Consider the following 13,665-nt stretch of genomic DNA (forward strand, 5'->3'; position numbering starts at 1 on the left):
AGGTTGCTGACCCCTGCACTAGGCCCAACTGACACATATATTTGATTCCAAATACAAAAATAATGTGTAACCTGCTGGAAGAATGTAGGAGGTTGAGACAGGATCTCAACACTTGGTGTCTGCAGCAAAAGACAACAATATGTGGGCCGATCGTGGCTCAAGAGTTGGCAGCTCGTCTTGTAATCGGAAGGTTGCCGGTTCGAGCCCCGGCTTGGACCGTCTCGGTTGTTGTGTACTTGGGCAAAAAAGCACTTTGGGGTCCTTAGGGACGAGTAAAGCGCTCTACAAATACAGGCCATGTAATGGCAGAAACGTTCTCTAGTGTAAATCCTGACTAGTTCATTAACTACAGATCAGTTTCAGTGAACATTATTCACAGAGGGATCTGAGTTCCTTATACCAGACTCTACAGAAACTGTAACACTGTGCAGCTCTGCGACTCAACAATATGACAACAATGTAACACACACTAGAATCATCAAATAAAGCCCCACTAACCACTAGAACTAGAACTAACTAACTAGCACTGGACACTTGCATATTAGAGATTTCTACCACCATAGGAGGCGAGATATCATCCTTGAACCAGAGCATCCAGCCCTCAATTTCGGACATAAAAAGCGACGTGGCCAGGCATGATAACACTTTGACTGAACTGCAGGACTGTGCCTCGAACCACTCTGACACCATCGCCACTCTCCAGGCCACTGTGGAGCGTTTGTCTGCGGAGGTAAAGAAGTTAGATGAGAGATGTGGAGCTCTTGAGGCGCTCCAGGAGGAATCATTTAAGAACTGCAGGAGAAGGCACAGAGGGACCCAAGATGACTGAGTTGGTTCACACCTGTTGGCGGAGGCGCTATCTCTCGAGGAGAAGCCTCATCGATCGAGCACATAGAGCGAATCGCCAGCGTCCCAAACAAAGTCATCTTCCTCGGCCCATCATCTTGAGATTGCACTACTACCACATTGGTGAGGAGATTCTGCTGAAAGCTGCAGAGAACAAGAACCTGATGTATAAGGCTTTTTAAAATAAACATCCTCCAGATTTCCCTCCCTCTGTTGGAAACGCAGAGCCGCATTTGCAAATATGAGAGGAAGACTACGTGGGATGACCGGCGTCAGGTACAGACTGCTATACCCTGCAAAGCTGTTAGTGAGCCATGGTGATGTGAGGAAAAGCTTTAGCGATCCCAAAGAGACCGTAGACTACGCGGAGAAGCACCTCTCCCACCCACCTTCAAATGTATTAAAAGCAAGGATATATCTATATGTGTAACGCTGACACAGCACTGTGTTTCTTCTTTTCCCTTTATATTCCATGTAAAGGTGAATATGGAGCGTTTATGGAGCTCGTTTATTGACCAGCTGTCAGTTAGAAGGTAAGAGTTACTAGGTTAACAGAGGTTAGCAGTAATAGTACGGGGAAGTATATTGTGTTGTTCTTTTGTTGTTTTTATTTTATCCTACTTTACTTTGTTATTTTGATTTTACCTGTTGTGAGTGCTTCCCGTAATTCTCCTTTTTCTTGCGCCGCTGCGGCCAGAGTTCACAACATTACATATTTTTGTATCTATAAACAGGAAGCTGACACTCTCCAGACTTTATCAAAGGTGTGAGCGTCACAGCAGAGGCCTTTGTGTCAACGTAGCTGAAGACAAAACACAGAAACACATGAAGGAGATGTTCCTGGCCTGGATTTTATACAAATATTCTGCAGTACATCAAAAATGAAAGAAAACCATTAGTCAACATATGAACATCACCTCTGAAGTTACAGAGCTTTGATTGGAGACACAGCTGAGCGTTTTGCATTTTGCATAATTAATTACATAATTAATGATGTAACCATAATTAAATGGTTACATCATCTTTAAAGTCCCCAGAGATCAGGAAAAGGGCCTGAGGGTGCTGTGTTTGGAGTCTGCTGGTTACAGTGTGCAGGACCTCACAGGCTGCTGCAGCGTTAGCAGAGGGCGGGACATACACAGCTATCATAATCACGTGTGTAAACTCTCGTGGTAGATAGTACGGTCTCATGCTAACCGCTAGCAGCTCAATGTCCTTACAGCATAGCGTCTCTTTGATAGAGAAATGCCCAGAGTTACACCATCTATCGTTCACAAACACAGCCAGACCCCCTCCTCCCTTCTTACCACTCTCCGCTGTTCTGTCATAAGAGGCTCAGCAGCTAAAGCAGCACACCTGGGTCTCCCAGCCTATTAAAAGCAGCCCTTTGCTTCACCTGCTTCACTAAACATTATTATTTTAAGCAGAGTGGTGTGATTTATGTAGGCATTGCTGTGTGACAGGATGACTTTTCTTGCACACCCACCAAATGAGGGCGCACATGCTTCCACGCCCACTGGTGACTGCACACATCCTTTCAAGGAAGCATTTCATTCATCCCTAACAAATGGAACAAAACACTGTGCAGCGTGTTCAGGTTTGAACGTGGCCCTGGCCTCTCTCTGCATCCACCTGGCACATGCAACACACATCCACTCCCTGCTGAACTGCTTGTATTTGATGTGTTGAAGTTTTGGTAAAGTTTGAATAAATTCCACTTTATTTATAGGAACATTTCATCTGTGGACTCCTGCTTCCCCTCTCCTTGAGCCAGTTTGTGACGGGAACATGACATAAGAAAAGTAATTTATCCCTTTTTGATTCTGTGTATCTGGCGCTCATCCAGTGAGTTCACACTTGGCAGAAACAGACTGAATTTGTCTGGAGAACTTTGGCTTCAGCCAAGTTAGATAAACACACTGTGTCTCTGTCAAAACAGCAGTGTAGTTGTGGCACCCCTGTGAGGGAATGAGCACATGAATATTATTTTGTGTAAAACACTCATGTAACGGGACATTTTTCATTGCTATATGTATTTATTTTCAGTTTCTTTAAGAGGATAGAAAATCCATGTAACAGGGATTCATTTTATGTTAGAAAGCAGTGAGGGCGGAACTTTGGTGCTTGCTCCGGGGTTTCGGGGAGCAGTAAGTGGAGCCCACCTTCCGCTGCTTCCTCAGACACGTTCTGGAGGAAAGCAGAGACGCATCGTGTCTTCCTTACTCTGCTCTTCACCTGCTTTTACAGGTCGGTACATGGTGCTCGCACCGAAAATGTTGTTTATTGTCACCATGGTTACCCAGGTTAATGTGAATGGGAGAGTTAAGGCGGTCCGCCAAAGTTATTTATATGTAAACACGGGAGAAAACCAGAGGAGTGTCCCGCGCGACCGCACCGCGAGCCCGCTCGTTAGGTGGAGCGCTCGTGAAGCAGAGTCAGTGCGCTCCTATGCTCTGTGCAAACGTGTTGTAATGCTCCAATCAAATCAGTTCTGTGAGATGTGAATGTTAATAGTTCTGTTAAAGTGACTGAGTAGATTAGCTAGTGTAACACAAGCACTCTGAGCAACTCTGTGTAGCTAACAGAGGCATTCATGGGTTGATTAAACAAGCTGTGTTTCATGATGCACTAACGGTGTGTTCACACCGAACGCGATAGAGGCAGGCGGAGCGTCAGGCTTACATGTAAAGTCAATGGAAAGGCGCGCTGACCCGCGATTGCGGCTCCCGCGAAAATTCGGAAGCAGATTTGCGTCGCCAAAACGCCAGAAACGCGCGTGAGTGTAGCGCGTTTCAGGCGTTTGACTCGCGAAAAAAACCACGCGCGTGAGTTTGTGTGTTGCATTTTGTGCATACACGCGTTTCGCGTCCCCCGCTCGAGTTGGAAAAATCTCAACTCCAGCGTAAAATCGCGCCGCGACAACCAATCAGGAGCCTGGTGACGTGGCTGTTACCTAGGTCAAAGGGGCAGATCCAGCCAAAGCCCTTTATTCTTCAATAGAAGGAAGGCTAATCAATGCCGTTGTTCTGACAAAACGTCCTACCTTGTCAAAACATCCTACCGTAGCGTAAATTTATGGTCTTGTCTATCAATCCGTGCTACCTTATCAGAATATGCTACCTTACGTAGTTAATGGCTCCGTCGTATAGGTAGGATGTTCAGATGGCCAAATCACACTTAAAAACTTTGAGTTATTTCGCTAGGACGTTAAGAACATGCTCCCTAACGGGATTTACTTAGGTAGGATGGTCAGATGGCCAAATCACACTATCAAAACATGCTTCCTGCATAGTTTTAGGTTCAGATGGCCAAATCACACTATCAAAACATGCTTCCTGCGTAGTTTTATTTAGGTAGCATGTTCAGATGGCCAAATCACACTATCAAAACATGCTTCCTGCGTAGTTTTATTTAGGTAGCATGTTCAGATGGCCAAATCACACTATCAAAACATGCTTCCTGCGTAGTTTTATGTTCAGATGGCCAAATCACACTATCAAAACATGCTTCCTGCATAGTTTTATGTTCAGATGGCCAAATCACACTATCAAAACATGCTTCCTGCATAGTTTTATGTTCAGATGGCCAAATCACACTATCAAAACATGCTACCTAAATAGTTTTATGTTCAGATGGCCAAATCACACTATCAAAACATGCTTCCTGCGTAGTTTTATTTAGGTAGCATGTTCAGATGGCCAAATCACACTATCAAAACATGCTTCCTGCGTAGTTTTATGTTCAGATGGCCAAATCACACTATCAAAACATGCTTCCTGCGTAGTTTTATTTAGGTAGCATGTTCAGATGGCCAAATCACACTATCAAAACATGCTTCCTGCATAGTTTTATGTTCAGATGGCCAAATCACACTATCAAAACATGCTTCCTGCATAGTTTTATGTTCAGATGGCCAAATCACACTATCAAAACATGCTTCCTGCATAGTTTTAGGTTCAGATGGCCAAATCACACTATCAAAACATGCTTCCTGCGTAGTTTTATTTAGGTAGCATGTTCAGATGGCCAAATCACACTATCAAAACATGCTTCCTGCATAGTTTTATGTTCAGATGGCCAAATCACACTATCAAAACATGCTTCCTGCGTAGTTTTATTTAGGTAGCATGTTCAGATGGCCAAATCACACTATCAAAACATGCTTCCTGCATAGTTTTAGGTTCAGATGGCCAAATCACACTATCAAAACATGCTTCCTGCATAGTTTTATGTTCAGATGGCCAAATCACACTATCAAAACATGCTTCCTGCGTAGTTTTATTTAGGTAGCATGTTCAGATGGCCAAATCACACTATCAAAACATGCTTCCTGCATAGTTTTATGTTCAGATGGCCAAATCACACTATCAAAACATGCTTCCTGCATAGTTTTATGTTCAGATGGCCAAATCACACTATCAAAACATGCTTCCTGCATAGTTTTATTTAGGTAGCATGTTCAGATGGCCAAATCACACTATCAAAACATGCTTCCTGCGTAGTTTTATTTAGGTAGCATGTTCAGATGGCCAAATCACACTATCAAAACATGCTTCCTGCATAGTTTTATGTTCAGATGGCCAAATCACACTATCAAAACATGCTTCCTGCACACAATCATCTAATGTTGACAAAGAATGCAAAGAGACATGGAGGGGGAAAGACAGCTGTTTTTATTAGAAGTTGTTATGTGTTTTCCTCACATTTCTTGCATTTATATTCTTGGTTGCTTTCTTTATATTTTGCACATGCAAAATGTGCCCATCTTTGGCAAGATTCACACTGCACCTGGAAAGGAAAAAATAAATAGCTCATATTATGTTTGGTGAATACTATTAGTCAACATTTTAAACATGATTAGCAAGTAATGATACTAAGACTTATGTGTTTCTTTTGTTTTGTTTTGTTTTACCATTTCAATCATGCTGCGGTCAGCGTCAGCATCTAACATAGAGCAAACAATGCAGTAATCCTCAGCGTTCCCTGAAACACATTCATGGTTAGATTTTAATCAAACATTATTTATTGACTAATTAAAAAATAATAGTAAATATTTTCCACATATACTTCATGGCAAATTAGTCCCTTGAATTTTTTAAATTAGACTTAAAGAAGGGTCTTATCTGAAAGTGTTTGAAAAGCACTATTTATATTCGAAGTACACACTCTAACGTGATAAGGACTTTACTGGACTTACCTCGATGTTCAAGTAGGGTGCAAGCTATCTGCATTCGCTCCAGCACAACTGCTTCTGTAGTGGTTAATACGTCACTGACCTCTCCAAAAGCAAGGTAGTGTTCTGCAAACTGTGAGATTTCTCATTATTATAATGTAAAGTCCTAATTGTAGCTAACAATAAATGGAATCATTTGAATAAGGGTTACCTTTAACAGCAAAACTCCGCAACTGCTGGAATCCTGTTGCTTGTTGTGTTGCATAATCTGTAACTGCCACTCCATGGTGTCTTCATGCCCTCTCATCCTCAGAAAATTCCTAGTTGAACAAATATGTTTGTAATGAAACAAGAAATGTTTTATCTAAGAATAATACCTCAGTATCATGCATACCTCCAGTTGCGCAGAATTTTCCTGTCATAAACACCTTCATTCCCCATGGGGTCTATGAGCAGTATTTTCTGTGCAGAAATGTTGACAATCTAAAGAAAAAGTTAATAAATTAAAAATTACTATATGTCTGTGAAGGTTCTCAGTCATCCAGGTCATCGTAGTCAAAGGAGCTTGCAAAGAAAAGCGTCTGGACTTTTTTAAGTTAACTTAAAGAAGTCCAGACGCTTTTCTTTGCAAGCTCCTTTGAAAAAATTACTATAGGTTTTGCCACTGAAAACCTATTTAAGAATAACACTTTGAGCAAGAAATTGATTCACAACAAATTAATAACTAAATGAACACATACCACAAGAATCCAGTGCGTACCAAAGTTCACAGGGTACAACCACATGTCTTCAACTGGGAACTTCATCTGTGGGATTGGAAGAGCAGAGTAATTTTGATTAACTTAGGTACCATGCATCTCAGGGTGTTTTCAAATATAGTATTTTTTAAAGGAACTGAATTCTGTCCTCAGAAATAGAAATGAGTCAACTGTTTGGACCACTTTTGAACTTTTAACATACCTTGTTGAGGCATCTGAACTGCCCAGAAAACAATGAGCTTGCAACTACTGAACAGAGCAGGTGTACAGCATTCTGTAGAAGTATACAAAAATGTTACAGAACAGTAAATACATTTTTTTGTATTTCAATATAAGTGGGCAAAGAACATTTCTTACTTACCTTTCGTCTCTCAGTGACACGGTGCAGGTATGCATCAATGACCTGTTTTGAAAAGTCAGAGTTTATACACCAGCAGCAACAAGTTCTGAAGTAACTGCTTGAGTGCTGTACACAAAATCTTGGAAAGGAATATAATTGCTGATAAAGGTTATTTCTGCATATACTGGAACTGGGTATTATGATCTCACAGATGTCACAACATCTGTGTTGTTGTTGATAACAATCTTTCCTATGGAAGTGAATAGGTGAAACTTTATCAGAGTTTTGCTATATAAACCCCCCCAACTACCCGCACATTTTAGACTATTAATGGTGTCTGCACTGCAGATGCTTCAGAAGGAGCAGCACTTCAAAATCAGAATCAATAATGATAAGTTCTCTTACCTCATCAGAAAGCCACCGTGACCCCTGCAGTGTTCGTAAAGAGGAATCAAATAACTTGTAGGGTCCAACAACTGACTCCAGGCGCCCAGTATCCTTTGCATGCCATAGCCTCTTTACTAAAAGAAAAATATGATAAGTTAGCTCAGGCATGCATGAGATTTTTAGTGGATAAGCTGGGTAAAGGCCAATGGGCCACAACAGGAAAAAAGTCAACACAATAAACATGCATTTTCACGCAGAGAAATAGGAAAGGTTCAGTCGGTGGGCAAAAGAGAAAATTACTGACAGGCAGATCGATTTCCAGACTTCCACATGCTCAGTGCACGTTGCATGTTTCTTTACATCCAATATAAGTTGAAGACTGCAAAATGCAAACAAAGTCATGCAATGATCAATCATGTGGCAACGCCAAACTGGCAACAAATGACCAACGGGCCAAAAAGAGTTGTTCACTATGTCACCTTCATTTTCTAAACTTTGTGTCTGGGAGGGAAGTTCTTGTTCACGCGTTTCCGGTCCTGGAACAGAATTAAACTCCTTGCGGGAGCAACAACTTTTGTCAGCCATTTTGGGTGCATAATGAATAATAGAGGGCCTGGTATCCTCTGGACTTTGCTGGCACTGAGGGTTAGCAGTAGGATGGCAGGGGGGCATCTTCAGGTCTGTGTTGCTGTTCACTGTCTGACTGACATTTACATGGTGGCTTCTTCTGTACGGCTTGATATGGTCAATGCTGTAGTGATTTTTTAAAGTTGCTCCTTCCGTGTTTTTTAATCTCACACATTTGCAAGCGATGTCTGGAATGGTGTAGGGTCCTGAAAAATCTGGATCAAACCTTCCTCCCTTCCTTCCACGTTTCCTCATGTTCAAGAGAAGAACTTCATCTCCAACGCTGTACACAAGGTTTCTGTACTTCTTCTGGATTCGTCTGGCATAGGCTTCCTTTTGTAAGTCTTGGGACTTTGCCATATTTTCCTCTACAGTTTTTGTAACTTGCTCTTGTGTGTCTCTTGTAGAAGATACAAAGTCACCGTAACTCGACTCCTCAGGGAGAATGATGGAGGACAGCTAAAATTTTCACATTTTAAATTACAATTAAAATCATAAAGACAAATAATGCATGTGAAACATGAACTGAAAAATCTAACTATAATAACTCATGTTTAAAAGTAAATATACTATTATAAAGCTTTGAGCACAGAAAGCCACATAGACTCATATCATTTTTTGTATAGTCAGTTTTACTCTTGATACACTTCCATAGGTGAACACATTATACTTAAAGGTCTCCTCAAGATGTATTACTTTACATAAAGATACAAATATAAAGAAGTAACTAGTCACTTACTTTATCCTTTAAATGTATCTAGCATATAGAAGTTAAGCAGAGAAGATTAAAGCTGCAGCCAATATCAATATGCACAATTTCCAATTAAGATTACATTTAATTTATGCATTATCATAGTTGTTGCATAAATAGAATTCCTTAATAACACTTACTGGGACTTCAACAGGAACTTCAGAAGGATATGTAGCTTCTCTCCCATACATTAAACGGAATGGTGTGTATTTGGTTGTGGTGTGGACCTTGGACCTCAAAGAAAACAGTGTAGCATCCAGATACACATCCCAGTCATTCTGTTGACTGTTGACTAATTTTCTCAGGGCTCTACATGTGGACATAAAAAAACCCCCACAATAGTGACAGTGTCTTAAAAGCAAATGAAATGTTACATACGGTACAAATAAAACATACCTTTTTATGTTGTCATTTGTCTTTTCGTCTAGGCCATTTGTCTGAGGGTGATACGCTGCTGTGACACTTCTTTCTATTTTCATTAAGCTGCAAAGTCTTGAGTTGAGCTTCAAAGAAAAAAGAAAATTGTTTTTTAAAAACAATCACACAAAACCTTTGGCCTGGCAGCTACTTGGCACACTGTGGCCAAGTATTTACCTAAAGAGGTATGGAAAAGTAAACTTAACACTTACTTCGTTAACAAATTCTCTTCCTTGGTCGGATAAAATTCGTTTTGGGCAGCCATGTCTATATATGAGTGAGCACAACTGATGAGCTACCTCAGCAGCACTTTTGCTTTTTAATGGAAAAGCCTCAACCCATTTCGAAAAATAGTCTGTTGCAGTCATAATGTACTGGAAGCCACTAGACGTTTTTGGAAGAGGTCCAGTTAGATCTATTCCAATTAGCTCCCAGACATGTGACACCTGTCAATGATAAAAGAATCACATTAATATGTAATTTACATTATAACATTACTATTTTCTACTAAAATGCTACTGATATTTACCTTTATACACTGCAGTGGTTGCACAGAAGCCAATGGTTTTCCCATTTTTTGACACTGGTCACAAGCCAGGACCTTAAACATATTGAATGATCTTTATATTATCCAACAATCGCAATTAATTAAACAACAGAATTGCAAATGTTCTATAAAAATACTTGATCAAGTGGCGAAACAGTGTTAATTACTGTACATCATCCTGAAATCTGGTACGTGTCTTCAGGATAACTATGCATTCTATTGGTGCACTATTAACATACTATATATAAATAACAACTTTAAAAATACATACCCAATTCCCAATGTCAACCGACATGCCATACCAGTAAAATCTGGAACAAATTGCAGTTCGAGTCTTGAGTACACCAGTGTGTCCACCGATGGGACTTGAATGAAACTCTTGAAATAGTCCCATGGCTTCTTCTTTTGTTTTTATCACTCTCCTGTTTCCAAACAAGAGCACTCCGCCTATATTTAAAAAAAAATGTAAATTAATTATAACATGTATTTAACCAATAATTACATTTGGTTGTTTATTTACATTACAATACTGACCCTTCAGCCTGAATTTTGCGGCGTATCTCCTAAGGGTTTGCCTCTGGGACATATCGTATTCCGATGGGTAGGACCCAGCAGACAGAAACATGAGCAGTTCCTTGTATTTGTTCTCCATAACTAAGGAAAAAATCGGACAATTTCAACATGGCTTCGGAATCCATACAGTAAATAAAACGACTACACGACGTTATCACGCAATTAACAAGTATGTGGTGCAGTAGTACTTTCTTCAACATAACAACGGAGCATGGTGTCCAGTAACTGCAGGAGGACTAAAATACATTGAGAAGGTTTGCAGAAGTTGAAAAGCACAAAATAAACGCTTGGAATATGACTTCGAGTGAGCAGCTTAAGGTAAACAATTATCATCTGTAATAAAGAAGTAAAACTTATAATACAAACCTTTTTTCGAAAGCAACGAGATCGGCACAAGATCGGGGTAGGATGAAATAATAGGCGTGTACTATTTACACCGGAAACATAGCCGTTTTGAATTGTGCGCATGCGCAGTAACAACAAGTAGGGCAGCTTGATGGGTAGGACGTTTTGTCAGAACACCGTAGCAAACAACCCGGAGCCGTACGACACCAGCTGCTTTCTGGACCGAGACAGGAATATAAAGGACCGAGCTTGGAGGAAGATATGTGAAGAGATCGGGCAACCTGGTAAGTTCATTCATTTCTCTTAAGTTTTCTCTCAAGTTTTCACTGACCCGGGGAAGCCGCACAAAAGCTAGCAAGCCACCGCTATTTTCCCACTGACGTACAAATACCGTTCTGCTTTTAGGCATGTTGTCATTTAGGAATATATTTTGTTGTTTATTAATAAACAGCACACAGTGGTCCCGCTGTTCATCCGTCACTGCCTCTTTTTTTATTTTATTTTTTCTGCACAGTACAGCATTGCATTCTGCAGCCTGATTGACAAATCTCCTCCGTGTCGTGTCTCCTGCGCTTGCCAAATTTATCATGTTTGGTTTTGATAACCATCACGTCCAATAAAGAAAACAGCACAAAAACACCCATAACTATGAGCCTCATTCGGAAATAGACACCTGCACCGCGAGGGAAAAAGGCGCACGAAAGTGGCAGGCAGATGAAGACAAACTGCGGCATAATAATACTTTTACGTTTTGCAATCTACAAAGGTTTGCACTTTGAGAATCAATTGTGAGAGCTGTGACCAATGTTCATGTGTGTGTGTGTGGAAAAAAAGTGTATAAAGTGCGTGGCCAGGGGCTAGTTATTCTGAGAACCCCTGATTATATCCTGTCTTTGTTTTTTTTCAATGTTGAAATTAAAATCTAGTAGCAGCCTTCTCATTTCTTTGTGTTTTGTGCTGTTTTACAGGCCCACAGGGGAGGACGGCTCCGAGGCACCGATTATTTTTGTGATTAGTCGACTAATCAGATCATCATCCATTGGACGTAAAACTACAGCTTATTGCACCAGCAGCATCTGCTCTTATATAACTATCATTAGCTTACAGCTTTAAGTGTTTCAGGTCTGTGCAAACTAAAAATAAAGACAAGATGATCGTTTATTAAATTTTAATGAAATTTGCAGATTGTTTCGGTGAAGTTTAATAAACTCCTTGCTATCTAAAATATAACAGGACACCGGAGTATATTCTGGAGCATCTCACACTTCTGATAATCAGCTGTCTGCTTGACGTTTATTCAGCTGTGTAAAAACTATAACTTTAATCCCAGACAAACTGATTTACTCAGGAAATAAAATACTAAAAAAAAGCCAACCAATAACATTTTAAGTTATCTAAGTGACTCGTATATATTTAACCTGAGTAGCGAAAGACGGCGGTGGGTTTGAAAACGATTTGCGGGGAGTCCGGTGTTCTCACTGCGCTAGTGACCTAGCCCCCGGCTAGCTATCGAGCTAGTGGGTAACAGATGTCTCCGAAAACGTCGGAGCGCTTTTGAAAATATGTCCTGATAAACTGAGCAGATATTTGAGGTTTACACAGCTACATTCTCGCCTGAAAATATGTTAAACGTTTATTTTGTGACCCAGAAAGAATAATAAGAGTAACATTAAAACTAACTAGCTCCGCCATTGTTGGAAACTGCGCTGGGCCGCGCTATGAATTCTGGGACACAGCTGCTGCTTCTTCTTCTTCGGGGTTTAACGGCAGCTGACACATTTCCAGTTCACGCGCGTTAAAATATGATATTTTGGGGCGCGGGGGATTTTTTTTGGACACGCGTAGAGGTTGCGAATGTGCAGGCGTCAAGTTAGGGGCGTTTTGGGATTTTTTCACGCGCCCATCGCGTTCGGTGTGAACACACGGTTAATAGTGATTTTGCCAGTAAATTACTGGAGGGAACAAATGTAATGTATTTACCAATGCTGTTATTGAATAGAACTGTTTAGCCAGTAAGACACTGCAGAAGACAATGTGATGTGTTTATTGATATGATAAAAGGATGTAGCTGTTATGGAAAGAAGTGTGAACTTGAGAAACTGAACCAGTTAAAAAGAGTATATTTCACTGATGTTGTGAAATAAGTAAATGTAATTGATGTGAATGAGGAAGCAGCTGAACAGTATATTGAAAGCTCATGTTTAGTGTTTTCTAGCATTTATTTGTGTGAAATAAATCAGACTCAGACACGTTCTGGAGGAAAGCAGAGACGCATCGTGTCTTCCTTACTCTGCTCTTCACCTGCTTTTACAGGTAACATATTTGTCATCGAGGTCTTCATCCTTGGGACCCGTAACATAGTAACTTCTTCATTGTTATACTTCTATAGTTTTCCCATTTTGTGAGCTGTGGATGTGGAAAGTGTCTCAGTGACACATCCACATGAAAACGGCGTTACCTTCTGTTTGGACTTTAACGTCACAGCTGATGCTTCGATACTCGAACTCAAGAGTTCAGCTTCCACTCAGAGGTACAAGTACACACAGCAAAGATAAACGTGTACACAAGGTGGAACCCACAAGTACACAGCTCCAACCAGAGATGGGCAGTAATCCGATTACTTTTTTTCAAGAAACGAGTAAAGTGAGGGATTACTATTGCAAAAAAGGTAATTAGATTACTGTTACTTTCCCGTAAGCACGCTGCGTTACTGCGTTACTAAAACCGCAGCTGTGTGCAGATGAACAATGGATAATCTATCGAGTGTGGAGAGAGTGTGAGCGTGCAGCGTTTAAAGCGTGGAAGCACTGACCTTACTTTGAGTTTGACTCTGTAAAAAGTGACAAAAACATTAGCGTCCGCTGTTCACTGCGTGGGAAGAAAACATGCTCACTCACTATG

The 13,665-nt window shown here is 40.7% G+C and overlaps 1 protein-coding gene and 2 long non-coding RNA genes across 3 annotated transcripts in view; 1 reads left to right on the forward strand and 2 right to left on the reverse strand.

Moving 5' to 3' along the window:
* Positions 1–5,502: 5,502 nt before the first annotated feature.
* Positions 5,503–6,437, reverse strand: LOC113019784 (uncharacterized). Its single transcript, XR_013905007.1, has 3 exons — positions 6,231–6,437; positions 6,044–6,152; positions 5,503–5,829 (listed from the first exon to the last, which is right to left on the reverse strand). It is a non-coding gene; the product is annotated as an uncharacterized LOC113019784 (long non-coding RNA).
* Positions 6,438–7,447: 1,010 nt separating this feature from the next.
* Positions 7,448–9,712, reverse strand: LOC145424070 (uncharacterized). The gene is made up of 4 exons (XR_013905024.1): positions 9,512–9,712; positions 9,279–9,385; positions 9,023–9,191; positions 7,448–7,638 (listed from the first exon to the last, which is right to left on the reverse strand). It is a non-coding gene; the product is annotated as an uncharacterized LOC145424070 (long non-coding RNA).
* Positions 9,713–10,020: 308 nt separating this feature from the next.
* LOC113010160 (uncharacterized) overlaps positions 10,021–13,665 on the forward strand; it is a 17,632-nt gene continuing 13,987 nt past the window's right edge. The window contains exons 1-2 of the mRNA XM_080296525.1: positions 10,021–11,048; positions 11,733–13,077. The gene's annotated coding sequence lies outside the window, so the exon portion shown is untranslated. The remainder of the gene's footprint in view (positions 11,049–11,732; positions 13,078–13,665) is intronic.

This window comes from Astatotilapia calliptera, chromosome 3 (genome assembly GCF_964374335.1).
Source record: "Astatotilapia calliptera chromosome 3, fAstCal68.1, whole genome shotgun sequence".
In the NCBI taxonomy this organism is placed as follows: Eukaryota; Metazoa; Chordata; class Actinopteri; order Cichliformes; family Cichlidae; genus Astatotilapia; species Astatotilapia calliptera.